The sequence below is a fragment of the Triturus cristatus genome, chromosome 4_2 (assembly GCF_964204655.1).
Source record: "Triturus cristatus chromosome 4_2, aTriCri1.1, whole genome shotgun sequence".
NCBI lineage: Eukaryota > Metazoa > Chordata > Amphibia > Caudata > Salamandridae > Triturus > Triturus cristatus.
Genome location: NC_140586.1, coordinates 962,669,438 through 962,695,163, shown reverse-complemented (window position 1 = coordinate 962,695,163; position 25,726 = coordinate 962,669,438). Strand labels below are relative to the sequence as shown.

Here is a 25,726-nt window from a genome sequence, read left to right as displayed (position 1 = left end):
GGTGTCTGAATAATTATTTTTGACACTTAATGTAACGGGGTCAGGGACAAAAGTTTTCATAGAAACATATATACTTTTATTACTTTAAATTTGTATTACTTTATCATCAAGACTTAGTTGTCATGCTTTTTCATGAAAGGAAGGTGCAGTGAGGTGTGATGAGCAGAGTAACAAACAGTGCATCTCTTATAAAAAGACAAACAACTCCCATTCCATCAGTGGCCACCAGAGGGCGATCCTCGTCTGCTGATGAAATCCACTAAACTACACATTGGATGAGAGGGAGAAGGGTTCCCTCTTCCGGGTCAGCAGCGGCAGAGACAGCACCAGCAGCGGTGGTGACATCACTTCCGGCCTCTGCAGAGGAGGGAGGACCCCCTGCCTGTCTGTGCAGTTATCTTCATCTTCAGACCCTCACAGACCCCCCAGACCCCAGATCTGCCCCAGACCCCCTCAGACCCCAGATCTGCCCCCCCCCTCAGACCCCAGATCTGCCCCAGACCCCCCCAGACCCTAGATCTGCCACCCTCCCCAGCCCACCACCAGCAGGAGGCGAGAGCCTGGACATGTCTGCACAGGTTTCTGCTCAGGTAGGAGATTGTCAGCACCTTCTGCTGTGTTTGTAGAAATAGACTGAATAATCCTGGAGGGAATCTCTGCTGAGCTGGGCTCTTCTATCCGGGGCCCCTGGGGCTGAGCTGGGCTCTTCTGTCCGGGGGCCCCTGGGGCTGAGCTGGGCTCTTCTGTCCGGGGGCCCTGGGGCTGAGATGGGCTCTTCTATCCGGTGGCCCCTGGAGGGCTTTCCTTCCGCCCTGGGGGTGTTTGTGGGCATCATTTGTGATAAAGAGGGGATCCGTGCACTGCATCTTACTGCACTGTGAGGAATCTGTGCACTGCATCTTACTGCACTGTGAGGAATCTGTGCACACTGCACTGCATCTTCCTGCACTATGAGATATCTGTACACACTGCACTGCATCTTACTGCACTGTGAGGAATCTGTGCAGGTTCCTGCTCAGGTAGGAGATTGTCAGCACCTTCTGTTGTGTTTGTATAAATAGATGAATAATCCTGGAGGGAATCTCTGCAGGAGCCGGCTGAGCTGGGCTCTTCTATCCGGGGGCCTCTGGGGGGCTGAGCTGGGCTCTTCTATCCGGGGGCCCCTGGGGGGGGGGGCTTGCCTTCCGGCCCTGGGGGTGTTTATGGGCATCATGTGTGTTAAAGAGGGGATCTGTGCACTGCATCTTACTGTACTGTGAGGGGTATGTGCACACTGCACTGCACCTTACTGCACTATGAGGAATCTGTGCAGTGCACTGGATATTACTGCACTGTGAGGGATCTCTGCACTGCAGTGCACATCATCTTACTGCACTATGAGAAATCACTGCCAGGAGCCGGCTGAGCTGGGCTCTTCCATCCAGGGGCATCTGGGGGGCTTTTCTTCCGGCCCTGGGGGAGTTTGTGGATATCATTTGTGTTAAAGAGGATATCTGTGCACTGCACTGCATCTTACTGCACTGTGGGGATTCTGCACACTGCATTGTATTTTAGTGCAGTGAGAAATTTGTGCACACTGCACTGCAACTTAGAACACTATGAGGGTGTTTAAATATTATAACCTGTACACACAGCACTCATTATGAAGTTGTTTTCAAAAGAGTAAATCTGCATTTAAAATGCATTTTAAGGGTATTTACAGGTCTGAGATGTGCACTGATTCTTGCTCACATTAGTGATTAAGGTTTTGAATGAAGAGCTGCTGTGAGTAAGAGATGGAAAAGAATCTGCGTTGAAAGAACAGTAGTAAGGCAATGTTATTTAAAGCGGCAACAGCCTAGAGCTGTATGCAGCCTTGTGCAGTGTGTGTCATGAATTCTTCTGAAGGCTGTTTTATGAGCTCACTACCAGTGTGGAGCATCCACAAATCTGAGGAGCAGGGACTTCCAGCGATGGGACCCCAGAAGGCTAAAGATTGGTGTCTGGGTGCTACGCAAGGTCGTTTGTGGCTGATCAATATGTTCTAGTCGATTGATTGGTGATCCCTGGATGGTGTGTAGGGAGTTAGTGAGTTGGCAAGGCTGTCCAGGGTGTGTTAGCAAATATCAGCAACTTGTTGAGGGCCTGGTTTGGTTGAGAGCCTCCCACCTTCATGCAAAGTGGATTTGAGTGTGTGCTCCTGGGCAGGACGAAGAAGATTCTGGTGGTAAATGGAGGTCTTGTCCACTGAGAATAGAGGCTTCCATCTGCAGTTCCATCTGATAGAGGAGGTGAGTGCACCTCGAAGGTCTGGAAAGCTTTCTGCACTGCGCTGGGACAGACAGTGTTTATTCACTGGTTGGCATTTGCCAGGGGACGTTCAGAATAAAGGAATCCGTGGAGCAGGACTTGTAGCATCACCCCTTGGAGTCTTGTAGGAAGCGGCTGATGCTGTAGAACTGTCTCAATGCTTTTGTTTGAGGCAGATGTCCTCTGTTTACCTTTATAAGGCTGTAAGTTTTTGACTTAGCTCAGAGATCTCCGGATTCCCTCTTTTTCTGACACCTTGGCTCTGTCCGTTCAGAGGATGGCCTGGAGCGGTTTGACTGACCTGACCTTTTACCTGCTCAGGGAGGGAAGGAGCACAGATCTGGAAGGGCTGCCCACGCACAGCTGACCCCCATCCTGCCCTGGAGGTGGGCTCAAAGCAGCTACTCAGCCAAAAACCAAAGGCTTCTTGAAGTCCAGCGGCCACAGCCCCTGAAGCGACAGCAAACTTCATTCAGGGCCAGGGAGCCGGAGAGACGCTTCACCTGTCGAGCTTACGGTTGATGCAGGGGTCATCACACTGGGAGTCCAAGGACAGACAGACGGACAGAGCACATTAGCAGAATAAGCAGAGGGTCAGCTCAATGCTGAAGCAAGAGTGGCTACCAAGGGTACTTCCAGCTGAGGGCGATGGTCTGATGGCAGAGAATAAAGTCTCTAAGGACTGGGGAGCAATGAAGAATCACTCCAGTGGTCCACAGCTGTAAAATGCAAGAAGACCACACTTGTTAATTCGAGGATGGAGGCAAAGGTCACATTCAGATGTAGTGCCAGGGTCTTAAACTTTTCATCCACAACCAGCATGGCCCCGAGCTGTGACTTTCCAGCTGATGTCTGTTGGAGAGAAAATCTCACAATAAAGTAAGACAGAACAATTTTACACAATAATGTGGTTTTCATCAATAAATCGATTGGGAAAATCAGACCAAAGTGTGAAGTTCAAAGTTCTGGATTACACGCAGTAGAATATATACTAAAAAAGGCACACAAACGTGGGTTACAAATCCCCCCATGGTGCAAATAGAAGGCTGGGCAAATAAGATATTGTCAAAACACATAAATATTCCCAAGAATTGTGTACATGTCCATGTTTAGCAGCAACCCCCTCTTGTGGGTTTTTCTTTTGGTTTTCAGAATAAGGGTGAGATAATCATAAACATGTTTTTGTTTTTCTGCGTAGTGAGTCATTATCTTTTGTTTGCCTTCAATGGGCCCATCACAGCCTATCTTTTTTTTTTTTTTTAACTTTATTTTTCAATTTACATTTTGCAAATGCAAAAACAAATTGGCATCAATACAGTGTATGTTGACATTGTTAACGGCACGTAGTACAGAAGGTAGCATCGGGGGAAGAAAGGTACAATGGAGAAAGATCATAATTCGCGAGCTTATGACGGTGAGGAAGTAGCACGTCATGCCACTGACTTCCAGTGTGGGTATAACCGGGGCCGGTCCTCTCGCTCCTCGTTAAGGGTAGGCCCACTGTCTACATCTAACTCACGCGCCTCGCTGTCAGTTGTACCTGTGAGGAGGGCTCCCTCTCCGCCAACCCAGAGGTACACATCTCATGCCAAACCATTAGGTCTTCTTGTAGCCGCTCGCCCCTTCGAGTGAGTTTCATGTGGGCTTCTTTGGCCAGGGACCACTCTCGGACATCTTTAATCCACATGGGCACTTCTGCCCCATCCAAGTTACAGCTATCCTGCGCCTAGCGAGCACCAGCATTAATTGTAGGAGCTTACGTGGTAGTTTCTTTTTCTTGGGCTTCCGGACTAATGCAAGTAAACAATTCAAGGATTCAAGCTTCATCTGAAGGCCTGTGGCCACAACAATCCTAAGAATTGTTTGCAATCCGTGTTAGCGGGAAGCATATTATGAATGGGTTTGGACTTGATCGTTGAACGTTGAAGGTAGGAATTGGATACAATGTAGCGCACGTGTTGAGTAACATAAGGGTTTAACAACAAACGATGATTTTGATTCTAATGCGTTTTTTTTTATAACGTTATGAGTTTAAACAAATAGCGGATTTTAATTTTTCATAAGAAACGGGGGATTATTTATTGGAGAGTGTTTTTAAGTTCACTCTGTTAACTTTGTTCGGAACGTATTTAGGTTTTGAGAAACTATTCACGATACAATGTTTTTCTTTACTTCAGAGCTACCCCTGACGAAGGCCGAATGGCCGAAATGCATTGGGTCAAACATAAATATGAAACATGGGAATCCAACATGCTGTATTAAAGGCCGCAGCACTATACATGCATTTGCATATTGGAATTATCATGTTTCACCTATTCAATTAAATGAACAATAAAACCTATAAGGAAAACAATGAACGTGGATTAAAACTGATTACTTTTTGGCTTACGATGATATTTATCATCCAACAACGTAGTGGTTGCATCCCGGGACTGATATACACAATATCAGCAAGCTTAACACAACAATCCTTCCCACCATCCCCACCCAAAACAGCCTGACCATTGGACAATCCCATGCCAAATGTAAAAAGCCGGCTTTCTCTGTGGCACATCTAGGGCTTCTAACTCCCCTGTCACAAGAGATACTTTTCAGGGATCCCGGGGTTAGGTAGGTGTGATGCAAGAAGTTAAAGCGCGTTAACTTAAACCTGGCATTACAGGAGACTGTGCGTGTGTGGTAGCCTATGCGTGCCCATTGTTTCTCTTGCAGCTGGACAGCAAGATCCTTCTCCCAGGCCGCCTGAGATGGTGGCACCGGGGGGGGAGGTAGAATCCTGCTTCATAGCTTTGTAGAGGAGAGAGATCATTTTGTGACCTGTACCGCATGTAAGTAGGATATCTAGGGTGTGCGTCGGGAGTGGAATGTCCGGGAACTGTTCACCACATCCAGAATTCCCCGGAAGTGTAGGAATTGGCCCTCTCCAAGGCCAAAGTTCTCTTCCGCCTGCTCGTAAGTGATGAAGGTCTCGTTGGGAAAAAGGTTGGCAAGAACTTCGTATCCACCCTCCCTCCAAGGTTGAAAGAACATATATTTCCCCATGTCTATGAAGGGGGCCAATATCCAGATCGAGAGCTCCCTGTGAAAGGGTGCTTTCCATAAGACCTTCTCGACAAACCGCTGCCACATACCGGCTGTGTGTCGCACTATGTAGGGAAGAGATGTGTCCGACCCCCTGCCCTACATCAGTGCTTCCTGCAGTGTCTGGGTCTGGGTGTCCACCCTGTTGGAGAGAAGGCGTTTCTCCCAATTGTCCGCGTCTGTCAGCCAACGTGTCGCATGTTGTAAATATAAGTTGAAGCGTGGAGCTTCCAGACCGCCCTCCTCATAGCTACGCATAATAGTGTTGACAGCTACCCTACTGCGCCGGGCCGCCCAGAGCAGGGACGTGAGCAACTTGTTGAGAGTTTTGAAAACTTGTGGCGGAAAAGGACATAGTGAGTTCTGGAGTACATATAGTATCCTAGGAAGCATCACCGTCTTAGAGATGGCCAGCCTGCCCATCAATGAGAGTGGAAGAGTGTTCCAAAATGTCACCGACTGCTGTAGAGACGTGAGTATGCGGTCTATGTTCCGGGCTAGCGTCTGTGTGTCCGTCGGGGCCACCTGTATCCCAAGGTAATGGAACCCCGCCTGTTCCCAGCACAGCCCCAGGTCCGGCAGATCCCCCAGGGGTACTGAGGGCAGTCTGGCCAACGGAAAGATCAGGGACTTACCGCGGTTAAGTCGTAAACCAGATACCTCTCCAAACCTGTCTAACTGGCGCAGCAATACCGGTAGAGCGTCCCGGGAAGAAGCCAAATAAAACAGGGCGTCGTCGGCATATAGGGAAATAATATGACTCGTATCACCCACTTTAATTCTCCATCGTTCTATGTCAGTCCTGAGCCGGACCGCGAATGGCTCTATGGCTCTATGGCCAGGGTGAACAATAAAGGCGAAAGGGGACACCCCTGGCGTGTGCGCCTTCCCAATTGCCATTCTTCTAATCTCGCCCCCCCAAGTTTTACCCTTGCACGGGGTGCCGTATACAAAATGCGAATCCAGCTACAAAAGTTGGGACCCAACCCCACAGCGCGTAAGACCTCGAAGAGGTATCCTCAAACTACCCTGTCGAACGCCTTGGCGAGGTCAATGGATACCAAGACCATCTGTTCCTCCCGATCACGCACCTCATGCATGATATGATTAAGCCGGCTCAGATTCATAGCCGTGTTTTATCCCAGTATAAACCCACACTGGTCCTCATGGACCAAGTGAGTCATGTATGGTGCTACTCGAGTAGCCAAGAGCTTGCATAAGATTTTAACATCTGTGTTAATCATCATAATTGGTTGATACGATGAAGGCTCATGAGCATCCCCTCCCGGCTTTAGAATCATGCATATTTACCCCTGTGTCATGCTTGGTGGGAGAACTCTGCGTTCAAATGCCTCGAGGTAAACCTGCAACAGGAGGCGGGGAAGTGTACCTGTGAATGCTTGATAGAACTTAGGAGGGAACCCGTCGCTACCCGGGGACTTGGCTTGTGGAAGGTGCTGCAGAGCGGATTGTACCTCCCCCAGTGTTAGGTGTTCGTCGAGCTCCTTCTGTGCCGATTTAGGGATAGACCATGGTCATGGAGGTAAGGGAGATAGGATGCCACAGAGTGCGTGGTCTGCGGCATACACCATCTGCAGATGGGATTTTAGGACCCGCAGCAGCCCCACCTCGGAGTGGACCAGGCCTCCCGTGGGCTCCCGCAAAGCCGCAATCGCATCAGGGGCATGTTCCTGTCAAAGAATCCAGGCCAAAAGACGGCTCGATTTATCTCCTTCCCTATGAAGGCGTTGTCTGAAATGTGTGAGGGTGTATTTGTCAATCATTTCTTTCTATTGTTGCCCATATGTAATTTGGATGAGTACTATTAAATAATCTTGGATACCACGCTGGAACGGTTTTTGGAATTCAAATCTGGATGCTCTTTTGAAATTGTTTCTGTCCTGATGATGACCATACATTGATAAAGCGGTTGAAACACCGTCGACGCATTTGTGGCCTGTGAATTAATTGAGGACACAGTATTTGTTTTTATGTTGTTCCTTGTTTTTGTGACGTATTTTTGTCTGCCACTGCTTTTGGTCTGTAAATATTTATTAATTTTATCAACGCACTGTATAGAGCATCAGTGTCTTTTTCTTGGTCTCTTTTTAAAAAAAAAAACCATATTCATTATAATAAATTTGTAATTTTGAAAATTATATATATAAGGGTCTTGTTTGCTCTTTGTTTCTTCTTTCCTCCTTTTTCTTCTTTTTTCTTAATTTAACTTTTGTGATGGTCACTAATATGTGATTTGTTTATTGATTGTAATTTGTATAAGTTCTTGAACTATTGTTTGTACTAAATAAAAAGAACAAAGAACAACCCTCTTAAGAACACCCGCCCCCTCCCACGAGCAATATACTGACAACAAAACATGCAGAAATGCCCTCCCCGTGCTGATGCATGGATGTGCACAGCTGTCCCATTAGCCCAACCGGGGCCGGAACTACTCTACAAAAGAATTAGAAACCCCCCTCCCGACTCAGACCAGCCGCCTCATGGCATAGTTCAATGTCCCAAATGGCCCAGGTATATACATGTGAAACAATCGGGCCAGATTGTTTGGCAACGCCCACAAGACACATTCGACATCAGTACTATCTCAACAAACATTTCTCCCAAGTCCCAGTGAGTCAATATTCACTAGGCCTCTAATGTCCGGCGCCCCTGCCACAGCAGTATGAAAAGAGAAAAAAGGATATCGTCTTCAGGACTGTTCTGTAGTGGGCGTTAGTGGGTCCATGACCATTTCTGAAACCACATGGGTGGTTGGCGGGAGAGTTTCCGGTACCAGTCTCTCTCTGGGAAACTCTGTCAAAGACTGTGGGGGAGAGTCATCGGAGTGCGATGACTCCACATGTAGAGCACCGTTGTCCCACACCGTGATCCGCTGCCTCTCTGCTTGGGCGTCGCTTATGACTTGACTCCTGCATCTGCTCTTGCGGTTCCTCGGAGGCCTGGTCCCCCAAGAACTCCGGGATCACCTCTGTTGGAGCTGGGGGAGGGCGTCTCCCCTCATCTTGAGCCATTCCCATACCTCCTCTGGAGAATGGAAGAAATGGGCCTTGCCGTGGGATATCACCCTAAGTTTCGCAGGGTACAGTAACATGTACTGTAGGTGGAGTTCACAAAGCTTCTGCTTGATGCCAAGAAAAGATTTCCTTTGTTTCTGCACCTGGCGGGTATAGTCAGGATAGATGGACACTTTGGCGTTGTCCAAAGTGAGGTCCATCGCTTCTCTTGCAGCTTTGAGTATACAGTCAAAAGTGAGGTCCATCGCTTCTCTTGCAGCTTTGAGTATACAGTCTCTGTCCCGATAGTTCAGGATTTTGGCAATGAGGGCCCTGGGAGGAGCCCCCAGCAGTGGTGGAGGGACCAGCGCCCTGTGAGCTTTCTCTAACACAAAGACGTCCGACAGACCCGTGGGGCTAGTTTAGCGCGTATCCAGTTCTCCAGAAATCACTCCGCATTGCCCAGTTCCGAGAGCTCCGGGATACCCAGGACCCTTATGTTGCATCGACGGGCCCTTCCTTCTGCTTCCTCCGCTCGACGTTCCAGCGCTCTAGTAGTATTTGTGAGCTGAGAGACCTGTTGCTTCAGGGAGGCCACTTCTCCCTGGAGCTGGACAATGTCCCCCTCCGCCGTGGAGACCTTATTCGCCACCTTCCGCAAATCCACCCGTAGTAGATTTACATCAATGGGGACTGTCTCTATTTGTTTTTTCAGGGCAGGTCGGGACCCCCGTATCACCTCCAGGAGCTCAGCTCGAGATGGCTCCTTGGAGATGTCGCCCTCTCCATCCAGACCCGTCTGACTAGTGATTTGTTGCATGGGGAGGCATTGTGTGGTGTACTGCGTGATGGTGTTGGGGTTGGAGGCGCAAGGAAGCCTGTCCTTGCCCATGGTACAAGCATCAGAGGAACACTCAGGGGTTCGCAAATGGTGCAATCACCGAGCTCAGTTCCACTTTATAAGGCTACAGATGCCAGATTTACATCCCTTTTGCAGGAGTCACCAGGGACGTGGGGGACCAGGTCAGGGGCCAGAGGGCCTACGTCTCCACCCAGCGTATTTAGGGATCCCAGGTCCATCGCACCCAGGGCAGGGCCGAGCAGGCGGTCCAGTAGAGATCCCAGGGCTGCTCACCTCAATATTGCCACCAGTGCGATGTAGTCCGACCTCTCATCCACCTGAGAGGGCATCTGCAGTGCCCCCGAACTCCAGGATCACCCCTTCAGCCATCTCCAGGCAGACAGTCCGTCCAAGGGCTCCCAGAGAGGTCAGGAACTCCTGCAATCCCCAGGCAGGCCAGGTAGACAATACGATAGCCCGGGTGGGCGTCTCTGCACCTGGGGCAGAATTAGCCTCCCTGTGTCAAGGCAGCCATCTCCCAGGAGAGCTGCAGCCAGGCATCAATGATGTATCCCCCGGAGACCCCAAGAGCCAGGGGGCCACCAGGCACCAGCAGGAAGATCCAGAAAGGCCCCACCGACGGGGTAAAGCAGCCAGTCGTGCCGTGTCTCAGGATTGCATGTGCTCCAGACCAACGTGGCTGAGCGCAAACCCCAGTCTCCACAAACTCTCCAGCATATCAGGGGGAGAACGCGACCGCCCGATACCTCCGGGGTGGCCGCCGCCGATCAGTGTCTCACCCCAGGGTCGGCAAGGAGGGGCAGGCTCACCGCTCTCCCCAGGAGCCCCCCAGCGACAGCGGGCACCTCCTCAGCATGCGTCTGGGCCTCCGTGGCAGTCGAAAGGCCCGGTCCCCAGACGCATCTCAGGCCGAACTCAGACGCCTCGCAACGCCCTTCGGGAATCATCTCATGCTTCAGGGCCTAATTGTGAGGGCTGGAGTTAATGTACGTCTGGAGGCCCCGATGACGGAGGGCGCCTCCCCAACAGCCGCCAGGGTCGCGTGGCAAGCGGAGAGGGAATTGTCGTCTCCGAGACCCGTGTACATCTCAGGCGGGTGTAGGCCTCATCCCCGGCCTCGCATGATTTCGGCCGAATGGGTCGGCGGGCACGGAGTCGTTTTGGCCGGTTCCAGACTGTTACTCCGTCTCACTCTCTCCCAGGGCGCTCCCGCAGCTTGCAGAGTCTCAGCCACTCAAGGGATACTGTCGTGGGCGTCAGTAGACAGGATAATGAAGGATTTTAGCGGCTGGCCGGTCGGGAGCCGAAGGAGCTCACGTCCTGTCGGCCATGCTGCTTGGACACGCCCCCAGCCTATCTGACTTTAAGATATTCTCAACAGGCTTACGCTAAGGCAGAATCCACCCTTCTTTACACCTTGTACTCAATGCTCTATGACAGTGCAAAAAAAAACATTTCAACTGTTGGCCTCTTGTGTTTGTTTCACAGATAGAAACATGGTGACCTTTTCCGTAACATCTATACTAAGTATTGATGTTCTGTCAAGTTTGAATCTGCAAAGAAATATAATCTATTTATGTGTTTCAACGCACCTCAATTGACCATACAACATTTTATGTGTATTTCCTAAAACTATTGTGCACTGTGTTTCTGCAGAACCAACAGTTATCTCTTCCAGTGAGTCCATGTATTAAGCCTCGGCCGGTTCACGACTCACATACATTTAAACCATCCCTCACCTGAAATGTTTGTATTGAGACTTGGGATTTTACACTTGTGTGTTTGTGTCTATAAAATGTATTTTTATTATTTCCCTCCATCATGTCGCTCCTCCAATGACATCTTTTTATATCCCCGTTCATCTATAAACTCTTTGTAATTGTTGGGGCACGAATGATGGTCATGCAGACCCTCTGATGGAATTGTCAGAGTCCTGGCCCATGCTAAGGAACAGCTCTGTCATGAGGACAGAGCGAAAGGAGAGAGTTAACCCTTCACTTGTGCCACATAGAGATCAAGAAGGAAAGGTGAGATATCACATCCCTTGTGCCTTCCTCTGACTCCAGCAGTTTCACCCCCACCAAGACGTTTACCCAACTGGCCATTAAGAAGGCTCCCAAGGATCCCCCTGCCTGGTTCTTTAGGAGCTGACATCGCGCTTCTGAACACGGACTCCTCAACTGACCTAAGAACAGGGTGTTATGGTTTACTTCCACAAACTCTGTGGTGCTTACATTGGGCTTTAAAGTTCTGTTCAAGGCATCTAGAACTTGCAGATACCTTACCACTTACTGCCTCTGTCAGACCGCATACGGGGGCCACAGGGCAGGCAGGCGTCCTGGGATCCGTCCTACCTTAGCTGTGGAAGCTGGGCCAAGTACACCCCAGGTGCATGTACTTTCAGGGGAGCACGGGGCACAGTCAGAGGCTCCTCAGGGAGGTAGTGTGGTGAAGGAAGACTCAAGCCAACTGTCAAACATCTGACACAATAAAATAATGTCCAGTCCAGTGCTTATCTTTAATCGAAAAAGAGAGTAGTTTAATCACACAGCAAAACTAAATAGTACACTACACAAAGAGAGCCTAATATAGATTTGTAATCAGTTGCATCTAATAGTGACGAGCTACACACTCTTCTCTCTGGCTCCCTTCTCCTTTCCCCTGTAGTGAACTTTCTATCTCTTCAGCAACACACTCTATGCCAGTGCCACCCAAAAACACCAAAAGAAATTACAGAGCATCCAGAAGGCCTCCGCCAGACTTATCCTGGACATCCTCCATTGCAGCCACATCTCTGGTCACCTGAGACCTCCACCAGCTCCCAATCAACAAAAGAATCACCTTCAAGATCCTCACACATGCCTACAAAGCCCTCCACAACACCGGACCTGCACACCTCAACCACCACCTCTCCTTCTACACACCCACCAGACATCTCTGCTCCGCCCAACTGGTCCTGGACACCATCCCACAGATCTGCAAGACCTCGGCTGGAGGAAGTTCCCTCTCCTACCTCGCTGCAAAGACCTGGAACTCTCTACCTCTGCATCTTAGGCAATCTCCTCCACTGCCTCAATTCAAGAAGGACCTCAAAATCTGGCTCTTCCACTGAACTGCAGAACTTCCCCCAGTGCCTTGTGACCCTAACGGATGATTAGCCGCGCTCTAAAAGAAACCCGATTGATTACAGTTCCCAAAGCTGGGGAAAGAAGGCAAAAAAGGCACAGATGCAGATAACTCAAATCAGTCTCAATAGTGGCGTAACTTGGTTTAATGACTTTTACCAACCTTGGTTAAAAGTTTTCAGTAGTGCAGCGGGTTTACCCATGAGAATCAATCTCCCAAATGCAGGTTTAAGCCCCGTCCTTTCCTCCTCTTGAGTGCTTTGTAGTTCAAGCTGTACACTATACGCAGGGTCAGCACTCTTAAGGCTCTGGTCATTCCTTTGCTCGGGTCGCAGAGGCAGACTCAGTCGGGTCACGGTTTGCAGAGCGGATTTGCTGGGCAGGTCTGTGCAGGCACACCAGCATTCGACAGCAGCAGCCCTCGTGGCTGTCTGGACACCAGTGATTGGACGTAGTAGATGCGACCTCCCAGAGTTGCGGCCTCCCAGTTGAGTTTCTTCACAGTCATGTTGCACGACAGCGGTGGTCTCCAGGCCTACCCTGACCTCCTGCTTCGGTGGCAATGGCTTTTTCTTTTTCCCCATCATTCTTTTTCCTCATCAGCAGGGGCAGTACCAATATCTAAAGCCCAGGAGGAGATGAGTCAGGAATCTTCGCTCTGGTGCGGTGATACCGGTCACTCATGAACTGCGCAGAGACGGGAGCTCCCCTTTGCAGCAAGGGTCACTCCTGGCTCGCTGTCTTTGTTTGTCAGCTTCCTCTGGCTGTGCCACATGCTAGGAACACGCTGGGCCTCTCTTCCTGGACTGTCGCCCCCTGCAGGGCAAAGGCACATGGTAGCGGTGTTCTGCTATTGGTAGGTAGAGTTTAGGAAAAAATATTATTAAAATAGATTAATTTTATATATTTATTTTAAATGTAGAGCAAAATAAAAATCCAACACTATCAACTGAATTTAATTATTCTGAATATATTAAAACATATATTTTTTCAAAGTTTACATTAAAAAAACCTCTCAACTAAAGTAGGTAAAATATTTTTACTATGTAACAAAAATGATCAAGTGAAGTATTGAATTAGTTAAAATTAATCTAATTATATTATATTGCAAATGAATTGTACATTATTCGTTAGATCAAAAAAGGGTGTTAAATATTTTAAACCAAAAGTACTAACATGCTTTCTTTTTTAAGTTGAAAATGAATATATTTATATTTTCAACTAGTTAAATAAAATGTGTTATCATTATTTCTTATGTGATTTCATTCCCTAGCTCCATTATTTTAAAGAATAATGTTGCAGTACCAGAGGCTGGCCATGTGTGGTGCTGGAAATGTTCCACCTTTGAGCTGGAGTACATTTATTAGTTTTGGGTCCTTGTTGGCTGTAGTAACTTTAGGAGTGTAGTTTGTGAATAAGAGTGGGCTTACTCCTTTTGGGGGGGTGCACCTCAATCCCTAAACCCCTCACTCATGCTCCCTACACCCCTCCTCACTGCTCCCTAAACTCTCCCATTTAGTAGTAAGTATGACCCCTGTGTCAGCTTGTTGGTCCCTCCCACATTTACTACCAAGAAGTAAATGTAGATGTGTGAGGATCTCCCATGAAAAAACATAGGGGAGGTGGAGATTTACAGGCCTAGTTTTGTGAATTATATTTTTTACTGTAGTACTTCAAAATGCATTTTGTGACGCGTGCCCCATGTTTCACATGTTTAAAACAAAAAATGTCATCCCAGAAAATGGCGGCATAGGGACATTCAAATAATGTAAAATATGAATGCACTTCGAGCAAGCTGAGCGTCAAGTGGTTATTCATTTTAGGCTAGTCGTCATTGTTGAGAAGTATTCGTGAAGAATTTCATCTCCTTATGTGGGTAGTGTTTTTGTTTTTTGTTTTATGTAGCGCAACCTCAACGTGAAGGTACTGAAGTGCTTTACATGACACCAGTTACATTACACAAGCGCACATTCATTTTGTGTGGCCTGAGGAGATTAAGGGATTTGCCCAGATTCATAGGATTGTGATCCGAAGCCGAGGCTCCAACCTGATTTCCCACCTTCGATATTGGCAGCTCTGGCCGTTACGCCACATCAAAAGTGGGATCCACAGACAGTCTCTTGTACAAATAGCTCAAATTGAAATTTAAATGTTTCAATTTTTGTATAATCTGGGGAACCGAGAAATTGTTTATCCAAATGATTTCCTTTGTAAGTGCAAAATTGAGCCAACCAGTTTCCACTGCCACCCTAAGGCCTGCCAGTATGGGGGAGTGATCAGACAGGAATCTATTGAAGTTCTGTACTTTTTGAAGCCTAGTGCAGAGGTCGTTGGTTCACAAGATCCAATCCAACCTGCTATAAGTGCCATGGTTGGATGTACTGTTGTCGGATTCATGGCTCGCCAGACATCAACGCACCCCAGTCTCTCCATTACTTCTGATAGGGCATTGATCTTTCCTGGTTTCCTGTGGTGTCTGGGGGCAGGGGGTATGGAGGGAGGGGGTACCTATCCATGTCCCCATCTGGGAAACACTACGGTACCTTGTCGGGTAAGAGGCAGGCCTCTGTACGACAATATAAGTTCCAGAAGTGTCAGTAAAAGGTTTTGTCATCAGTGCTGGGCACGTAGGAGTTTGACATATTTCTGTCCCATTCAGGATTGCGTGCAGCAACACAAGCCTGTCCTCTAAGTCTACGTGAGTGTTCCTATGCTGAAAGGAGGCCTCTGGGGCTATCCAAACCATGGCCACTCACACCTCAGTACCTTGAAGAAAACATATGTCCCCTCCACTTCTTTTTCCATTCAGCTGCCTCCCGACCCCTTAAGTGTGTCTCCTGGAACATGGAGATCTTATTTCTGGACGTCCAAGATAGGTGTGTGCTCTGTACCTTTTAGTGTAATCCTTGAGTCCCCTAAATGTTCAAGGAGGCTTTATAAAGTGTCCCTGCAAGGCAGCATTCATTGTATGGCAGTGCCTAGTAGGGGCGGATGTACACCCACCAACTGTTTATGGTGTTGCCATCCAACCCAGACGTTCATGCATGTGATGTACCATGTTCATGTGAGCCTCCTCGACTCTCAGGTTGCAATGATCTTTGTCTAGCAGTCTCACACAATAGTGTCCATTCATGTGTGGCTCATCGTCTCTCAGGTTGCATTGGTCTTCGTCTATCAGTCTCACACAATAGTGTCCGCCCGTGTGTGGCTCATCGGCTCTCAGTTTGCAGTGGTCTTTGTCTAGCAGTCTCACACAATAGTGTCCACTCATGTGTGGCTCATCGGCTCTCAGTTTGCAGTGGTCTTTGTCTAGTAGTCTCACGCAATAGAGTCCACTCATGTGTGGCTCATCGACTCTCAGGTTGCAGTGGTGTTAATCTAGGAGGCTCATGCAATAGTGTCCACCCATGTATGCCTCATCCGCTCTCAGGTTGCAGTAGTCTTCATCTAGCAGTCTCACGCAATAGTGTCCATTCATGTGTGGCTCATCGACTCTCAGGTTGCAGTGGTCTTCGTCTAGCAGTCTCACAGAACAGTGTCCCCCCATGTTAGGATCATCGACTCTCAGGTTGCACTAGTCTTCGTCTACTAGTCTCACGCAATAGTGTCCATTCATGTGTGGCTCATCGACTCTCAGGTTGCAGTGGTCTTCGTCTAGCAGTCTCACGCAATAGTGTACGCCCATGTGTGGCTCATCGACTCTCAGGTTGCAGTGGTCTTCGTCCAGCAGTCTCACGCAATAGTGTCCGCCCGTGTGAGCCTCCTCGACTCTCAGTTTGCAATGGTCTTTGTCTAGTAGTCTCACGCAATAGTGTCCATTCATGTGTGGCTCATTGACTCTAAGGTTGCAGTGGTCTTCTTCTAGCAGCCTCACAGAATAGTGTCCGCCCATGTGTGGCCCATCGACTCTCAGGTTGCAGTGGTCTTCGTCTAGCAATCTCACAGATTAGTGTCCGCCCACGTGAGCCTCATCGACTCTCAGTTTTCAGTGGTCTTCATCTAGCAATCTCACAGAACAGTGATCCCCATGTTAGGATCATCGACTCTCAGGTTGCACTAGTCTTCATCTAGCAGTCTCATGCAATAGTGTCCATTCATGTGTGGCTCATCGACTCTCAGGTTGCAGTGGTCTTCGTCTAGCAGTCTCACGCAATAGTGTCCGCCCGTGTGTGGCTCATCGGCTCTCGGTTTGCAGTAGTCTTCGTCTAGCAGTCTCACACAATAGTGTCCCCCCATGTTAGGATCATCGACTCTCAGGTTGCACTAGTCTTCGTCTAGCAGTCTCACGCAATAGTGTCCGCCCATGCTTGGCTCATTGACTCTCAGGTTGCAGTGGTGTTAATCTAGCAGGCTCATACAATATTGTCCACCCATGTATGCCTTATCCGCTCTCAGGTTGCAGTTGTCTTCGTCTAGCAGTCTCACGCAATAGCGTCCACTCATGTGTGGCTCATCGACTCTCAGGTTGCAGTGGTTTTCGTCTAGCAGTCTCACAGAATAGTGCCCACCCATGTGTGGCTCCTCAGCTCTCAGGTTGCAGTAGTCTTCGTCTAGCAGTCTCACAGAATAGAGTCCGCCCATGTGTGGCTCATCGACTGTCAGGTTGCAGTGGTCTTAGTCTAGCAGTCTCACAGAACAGTGTCCCCCCATGTTAGGATCATCGACTCTCAACTTGCAGTGGTCTTGGTCTAGCAGTCTCATGCAATAGTGTTCGCCCATGCTTGGCTCATTGACTCTCATTTTGCAGTGGTGTTAATCTAGCAGGCTCATGCAATATTGTCTACCCATGTATGCCTTATCCGCTCTCAGGTTGCAGTTGTCTTCGTCTATTACTCTCACGCAATAGTGTCTACTCATGTGTGGCTCATCGACTCTTAGGTTGCAGTGGTCTTCGTCTAGCAGTCTCACGCAATAGTGCCCACTCATGTGTGGCTCATCAGCTCTCAGGTTGCAGTGGTCTTCATCTAGCAGTCTCACACAATAGTGTCCACTCATGTGTGGCTCATCAGCTCTCAGGTTGCACTAGTCTTCGTCTAGCAGTCTCACGCAATAGTGTCCACTCGTGTGGCTCATCGACTCTTAGTTTGCAGTGGTCTTCGTCTAGCAGTCTCACACAATATTGTCTGCCCACGTTAGGCTTATCAACTCTCAGGTTGCTGGGGAATTTGCCGGTGAGGCCTCCTTGCCACTTTTTCCAGGGGTTCCGTAAGCAGAAGGTTCCAAGGCATCAATTAGTTCCAGACTTCCTGGGACCCCCGCTATGCCTTTGCTCCCAAGCCAGTCTCACTCACAGAAATTACTCACAACCTGACTGGAAGCAGGAGCATGTACCGGCTGTCAAACTATCTCAGTTGCTCCTTCATCACCAGGTATGCCTTTCTCTGGGTTTGCACTTTCTTTGTGTAGTCAGGGAAGATGTGGATGGTGTGACCATGAATCTTGGGCTCACCCTAGCTTCTGGCCCACTTTGAGATTCCATCTCTACCCATGTATTTGAGTATGCGAGCAATCATAGCTCTTGGAGGCGCCCCCCGGGGAGATCACGGCCCAGTGTTCTCGTTCCACAATAAAGACGGGGAGAGTTTGTCTTGGTGTATTACGCTCTTGAGTCAGTTTTCAAGAAACAGTTCCGGGGTATCCCCTTCAATCCGCTCTTGTAAACCCACGAAGCGCAGGTTACACCTGCTGTCCGCATCCTCAAATCACTCGTCAAGATATATTGTCCGGTTCTTAAGAGCACCGCCTGTTGTTTGAAGCCCCACCTCCTCTTTCGTTATTTCAACCAGGGGAGCCTCATTCTCTTTATGGAGGTTCGTTCTCAGTAGATTACCCTCAATGAACACTGGGGTCCCAATTCACAAAAGTAATCTGAGACAAAATCCTAACTTTATGACTTTTGGTATTCACAAAGGGTAGGATTCCTAACTTTACTACTCCTAAACTGAGACAAATCCTAACTTTACGACTTTCAAAAGGCAAGAAACAATCCCCTGAGGCATATACCTCTTACACATAGAAAGTGGAAGTAAAGAGGAGAAGTAGATATTCCTCCTCGTATCTTTTTGGTGCATTCCCAGGTTTACAAATTCTGGTAAATCTAGTAATGCGTCAAAATCCATGGTAGTTGCGTGGGAACACCCATGTAACTCCTTCCCAGGGCAGAGTAATGCAAAACAGCTAATTGCGCTGGGTTGCTTTACTCCAGATTTATGGAGCCATGCAGAGCCACACAAAGTGGCCTTACGTTGCTTCATAAATCTCACGTAAAGTTTGTTTCGTGCAAGTACCACATTGCATGGCAATGCAAACCGGCTCATAAATATACTCTTGAGAGTCTGTCTCTCCTTTCATTCTACTTAATCCAGTGGGGCTGTAGCATACACTGTGTAAATATTTCAATTGGATGAGCATCAATTGTGTAGACACCGCCAGGATCGTAGGAGCCATCTTTGCTTTGGTCCAGTCTGCATCATCCAAGGGGACACCCATCTGTCTTGCAGATGTATCAGGGGGGGTCTGAGGTGTTGGTCACCAGTGTCCCATATAATGTAAAGATACCCTTCCCATCATGACCTGCTATTATAATATTTAATTCTAAAGGACTGTGTTCTAGAAGATCAGCATGGCCCACTACATGGGCATTCAGTCCATGAATTACTTGAAAGAATCAGTAGGTCTCCACCAAATGTACAAATGGCTTAGCTTGATCACCCACCCAATACCACCTAATTTAGATGTTTTTGATTAGGGCTTTGCCAGCAATATTAAGGGAAAGAAAACCCCAAGGGCCCGATTCACAAAAGTAATCTGAGGCAAAATCCTAACTTGACTAATTTCGGTATTCACAAAGGGCATTTAGGAGTAGCAAAGTTAGGATTTTGTCTCCGTTAAACTTAAATGTTGGTCTTAAGTTAAACTTAAGACCAACATTTAATATGCTTATTATTAGGCCGTTCATATCGAGACCAACAATTCGAAGTACCAAAGTGACTTGAATGGACAAGAACACAAGTAATCCAACCATATCAAATGTAAACAAGAACTCCGCACCCCCCTTTTCAACTCACAAACATCCCCTAGTTGTGCCCATAACACCCACTTTATTTGCTCCTAGAGTTCTCTCACACATATCCCTCCCAAAAAAGAAACAAAACATGAAATAGAGAGAGACCCCAGTGCCCAGGGGTGTGTACCACCACCCCACAATAGCACCGTTAAGTGCTCTGACGTTGCTCGAATTCAAAAGTGCACAGTGATAGATACTCTTTTTAGAATTCATCAAAAAAGAAAAAAAAGATCAAGCACTTGTGGCAACAAAAAATTGTGAGGCAGTGACAGCATTTAAATAGTTTTGTTAAGACATTGACTTGCTGAATTTCAGCAGTCAGGACCTGGGCACTTGAGCAGAGGAAGTTTCTGATACCACATGAAAGCGATTGGCGCATTTTACTTTAAGTTCGACTGATTGCAAACGTTGTGCCTGAGCGCCGCGGATCTTTAGTGTGTCAATCATTTACTTCATCTCCCCTCTTCTTCATGATGAGTCATAGGAAATATCAGTTTGATTGAGGATTTACACTTGTCCAGAGTTGGCGAGTATGATGCGAGGTTGAGCACCAAAGCACCCATCTCATGGGTCCATCAAGTTGTCTTGGAAAAAAAAAGAACTTGACAGACCCGTTAGATAGTTAGATCACCAGGAGCATCAGATATTACATGTTTTTATACATCTTTTTATATGATTTTCAAAAAGAAAAGAACATTACATGCAAACAAACAAGGCATAAAAACACCGCTGCCAATCTATTTCAGATGTGCATCTGTGGCAGGTTCATAAACACCTTTGCAGAGTCATCACTGTTCCCTAATGGCAGAGTTCTCAAACAATGCATGAATATCTAAAGAAGCCACTCCCGCATAAATCACATGTTTTGAGGATATTTGAGACAAATGTTGACATATTCTGTGTGTCTATTTTCACCTCAGTAATCCCAACTTTATGGAGATTAGCTCTCCGTGAGTGATTTTCAAGGTCCTCTAGTTTTAATTCAAAACTGGATATCTCCTTTGTGAGTGAAGAAGTCTTGGTTTGTGAGAGAGCATGAATGTTTTTATTTTTAGAGATCCATGACTCTGGGGCTTCAATACAGCCGGGAAAGGCTTCTACCTGACGATTGTAAGAATTTCGCAATACTTAAACAAGTTTTGGAGTAATATCAACTCTACCTCAAAGACAAGAAACCTAAAAAAGTGAGTAGAGACGATATGGACTACCGAGACGGGCGTGTGTACACATGCACCAAAAATTCGACAATGTCCAAGGAGGTGAGGAATGAAAGCTATGTAGCTATGTCCTGTCATGGGACCCCTGGACGGAACACATCGTCTTTTGGGGGAGGTACATTGACGATATTATCTGTCTATGGTCAGGCTCCATTGAACAGCTGCACAAATATTTTCTGTACCTTGAATGCAAATGACTACAATGTTAGGTTCACTATGAACAGTGATAAAGCAAAAATCAATTTTTTGGACATACACTTCTGTATCAAGAATCAGGTGATTGAAAGTACATTATACAGGAAGGACACTGCATGTAATGGGGTGCTTCATGGAGGTAGCGCTCACTCGCAGTCTATCATCAATAACATCCCCTTCGGGGAGATGACGCATATCTGTAGGAACTGCAGTGAGGAAGAGATATATTGGAAAAATGTGCAGGAATGTGAAAAAGATTCCTTAAAGGGGATACAAAAAGGATATTCTAAACAAGGCAATCACAGAAGCAAAGCATATGACGAGGGAGCATTCACTTTGTGATACTTCCTAAAAAGCAGAAACATATTGTCAACGAGAGAACAGTGAGTCTGGTTACGCAATTTAATACTAATAGCAACAAGGTTCAGAATATCCTATGCCCGAGTTATGTAATCAATAAACAAAGTCAGGGTACCGGGTTACCGCCCAGACCACTAGGTTTCTATACATGCACTTCCTGCAACATTTGTCCCTTTGGTCGTAATAAAACCATTAGCTTTGCATATAACAACTCGAGGTCCTACAATATTACACAATTCATAAATTGCAATACCACTCATACAATTTATGTATTGGGATGCGATTGTGGTATCATTTATGTAGGTAGCACGGTGCGCCCATTGAAAACCCGCATACAAGAACATCGAAGGGCGATACTCAACAATGACAGTCGTTAAACCCTTAGTAACCACTACAAAGAAAAACATCCAATAATAACACCTTTTTGTTCCATGCTATTGATCACATCCCAGTGGGAAATAGAGGTGGGAACCGCAAACTTACCGTTAGACAGAGAGAGGCAAAATGGATTTGTCGCCTTCAAGCTACCATGATAGGACACAATACAGATAGCGACCTTCACTACTTTTTAAGTTAAAACTTGATTTGTAGGTAAATGATGTCACTGGGTTAATTAATTTGAGTTTCAACTATCTATGTTTCTTTATTATTGTTTTTTGGTCTTTTCCACTTAGGACCTCTCATAGATTTATTATGGTTAGGGCTTTCACTCTTGCGCTCTTGTCAAAGTACCCATGTACCCAGGTCATTAAAAGTATCAATGTGGATAAATCATCGACTATGAATTTGTTTTGAGTTTATCTTAATCCACCAGACATTGAGCCACCTTTCTTGCCTTAATCTTATTTATAACTTACCTGTTTTTCGGTGGCCTGGGTAATCTGAGCATTTGTTCTCACAGATTACAAGAGCTTTATTCGCGTTTAATTTATCAGATGTTTCACAAGTTTATCAATGTTTCACTTCTGGGGTATCCATGTCCCCTTGTGAACTTATTGAATTATCCCCTTTGTGTGTATTTAATTATACTTGGCACATAATTTATGACGACTGCTTTAGTGCCTTTTCATCTTATTCTAAGCTCCATCATATTCCTGCCTGACTATGGGCTATTAGTTCCGGCAGGTATCTGCTATTTGAAAACACTAGATCATTGGTACCTCTTAGACATTAGATTCAATCTGTAACGCTACTGATATGTACCTTTCTGATTGCGACAACTTTTAATTATCCTTTTTCTTACTGAACTAAAATCGGCACTTAATAGGGAGCTAAAGATGGTTGCCGTAACTGCCCAGATGGAATCAGTTATACCAATTGCTTATTTCCCGCCCCTTTTGAGGTTAATGCGATAATTCTAGACCATGTAGTGGTTTATTTACTGCTTCTGTGGGTCTTTACCTTTGTGTATTTACTTCTGGCTCGTTTACCTCATCTCCCCTGTGTATAGAAGTTTTTTAGGCTTATATTGGCCACTATAAGATGGCCGCTCCCTTTTTTTTGTTTGTATCATCACTTGCCTTTCATTTTCTTTTCTATTACTTTAATAGGGAGCCTGAGATGGCTGCTGCAAATATCCAGCCTGAACTATTTCTACCAAGTGTTCACTTCTCGCCCTCCATGAGGTCTATGCGATATTCCTAAATTATGTAGTGATTTATCTATCGCTTTTATGGCTCCTTACTTTTGTTTATTTATCTCTGGTTTGTTTACCTCATTTCCTCTGTTTATAGAAGTGCCTTTTAGGCGCATACTGGCCACTATAAGATGGCCGCTCCTCTTCTATCGTTTTTCTCATCATTTGCCTCTTACTTCCCTTCTCATTACCACGTGATCAGAGTGCGCCGCGATACACAACAGCCCTCCTTGGTATTTAAACAATGGCGCCATACAGCCCGGGATCGCACTGCCGGTTATCATGCAGCTTGACGAGGAGAGGTTTGTGCATTAGATAAGAGGCACTCAATTTACAGTTACTGCCCTGGGATTATTATTTTGGGACAACCCGCTGTGGTGTTTTACACCAAAATAACTCAAAACGATACTCTTGAATAACGATTATTTAGGATGGGTTTAATTCACCTCATCCACCAACAGTCAGATCCAACTGTCTCAAGTGGAACACATCACAGAATACTTCCAACAGTGTTCTTAACAGAATGCAGAGGAACATTCTGCATTCTGAATCTGTACATGTTGCAGTGGGAGAAACATGAAATGATATCACACATCTTCCTCCTCAACAAAACAAATAACAAAGAGGAGTCTATTGAAAACTAAGCCTAAATATAACCAAGGAAGATGACTTGTACGTAAACAAATATCAAATGAAGTACATCATACATGAGAACACTAGGAGAGCACATTATACATAGGATTTCATATACTCAGGAAGTCTGCGTAATCTTTGACTCCTTTCTCTGACTGCGTCTGGAACAAAGGAGGAATTATTAGTAGAAGGCAGAGTATTAAGTAACTTGGAATGGTAATTAACATCCTCTTCATGTGTCACTTTCTTAGACATGTCAGAATTAAATAACACAATACGACTCTTGTTCCAAATTCTCCCATCACTAGTTTTGACAGCGTTCTTGAACACCTTAACTACAGGTCTTACATTGGTATATTTAGACCAAGGACGAGTACCAAGAGGGGCTTTAATTTTAACAGGCTCACTCACAAACTTGTTTGTCCATTTCTCTTTTCCTCCATTTTCCTATTTTGTTATCAACAAAGCCTTTATTTAACTTCATCCATCCAGGGCACATTATAGAATTAGGAATTCTACCTTTGAATAGTTCAAAGGGAGACCTTCCAGTAGTGGAATGAGGAGTCAAACGATACGCTGTCATCCTATCTTGAAGCATATCCTTCCAACTCAAACCATTGACCCTGGCAAGTTGTATACTTTCCTTGAGAGTCTTCTTGACTCTCTCAATGGCACCATTTGTCTCCGAGTGATAAATAGCACACCTCTTATGAACAATGCCACAATTATTGAGAAAACGTTTAAATTCACTTGAACAGAATTGTGGACCATTATCTGAAAGAATACTGTTGGGAAAACTTTCTCTTTTGAAAATATCTTCTAAGAATGTAACAATACAATCAGTGGAAATCTCCCTAACAGCACCCACTTCTATGCATCTAGAATATACTACAATTAGATATGGAGTGTCACACACACCATGTAACAGACCAACTATATCAATAGAAATCTCATCCCAGGGATGATTAGGCAATTTTCTACAGACCATGGGTGATTGTCTAATCTTCAAAATGTTATCACTCGCACAACACTCCATACAGTCGCGAACCATTCTTTCGATATCAAGATACATGCCAGGCCACCAAAATTGTAATCTTAACAATTCTTTTGTCTTCACAATACCAAGATGACCATTATGTGCAAAATTGAGTAATTTCTTTCTTACACCTTCAGGAGGGACCAATTTTGTGCCCCTAGCTAGTACACCATCCACAACAGAAAGTTCTTCACAAACAAGAGACCAAGGTTTTTCTAATCTCTTTTTGTTCTTCAACATCTCCATTACTTTTTTAATCTCATCATCCTTTTCAATTTCACACTTCCAATCAATTTCACTAACTGTGTTAGAATCAGTCCCTGTTCCGATACTCCTCAGGATTCGGGCGACGCTATATGGGGTCCACCTCTCGACGTCACCAACTTCCTGCACTAAAGGCACGGAAGACTGGAGCAATCAAGCGAGGGAAGGGAAGGATGGGAACAGCGGGGATTAGAACCTGTAAAGAAAGAATTAACAGGCAACACAAAACACAAGTACACTGCCAATACAGTTTACTACTCTCGATAATTCTCGCTACCAATTCAACAATTCTAGTAATGATTTCTTTAGTTCATTTTAAACATGCACACACAGACTCGTATGCGCCAACACCCATTTGGGAGCCTGCTGACCCCAAAACAAATAGTAACCCCTGTGTCTTAGGGAATGTATGAAGAAAGATACATATACACACAATGCAATAACAGAACACCCGACGTTTCTTTCTCTGGAACTTAGGTGAATTGGTATCAGGACGTTGCAACTGGACACTCCTTTCTATACTGCACACTATCCTATGGAATACCCTCTAACTTAACCTAAATGAAATGTTCTACTGTTCCTGTAGGACAAAGTCTGGAAGGGCTGCCTTACTTGTCCTGGCAGCCAAGGTTATGTACTATACACATCCATTACTCCCAGCTTGTACTAGAAATAGTGAACCGGTCGTAAATCAGGACGGTAATATGGCGGTTTCGTCACCGCTCAATCCCGACACCCCACACGAGAGAAGGAATATCCAGACCTTTCAGGAAAGGTAATTGAGGTGCTGTCGCTAGACGGGAGCTTAGATATAAAGTACTGAGTCCCCTTCTTCGAGGACTTAACAATGGCCACCACCCATACTTGCAGTTTGTGGAAACTCCGGTATTCGCCCGTCTCCTACACGCAGCCTGCGCGCGGAACTCGTACTCCGGAGGACACACTTCT

The 25,726-nt window shown here is 46.3% G+C and overlaps 1 protein-coding gene across 1 annotated transcript in view; it reads left to right on the top strand.

Annotated features, from left to right (window-relative positions):
* The first annotated feature begins 452 nt into the window (after positions 1–452).
* LOC146839140 (uncharacterized) overlaps positions 453–25,726 on the top strand; it is a 366,458-nt gene continuing 341,184 nt past the window's right edge. The window contains 1 exon segment of the mRNA XM_085600014.1: positions 453–590. The gene's annotated coding sequence lies outside the window, so the exon portion shown is untranslated.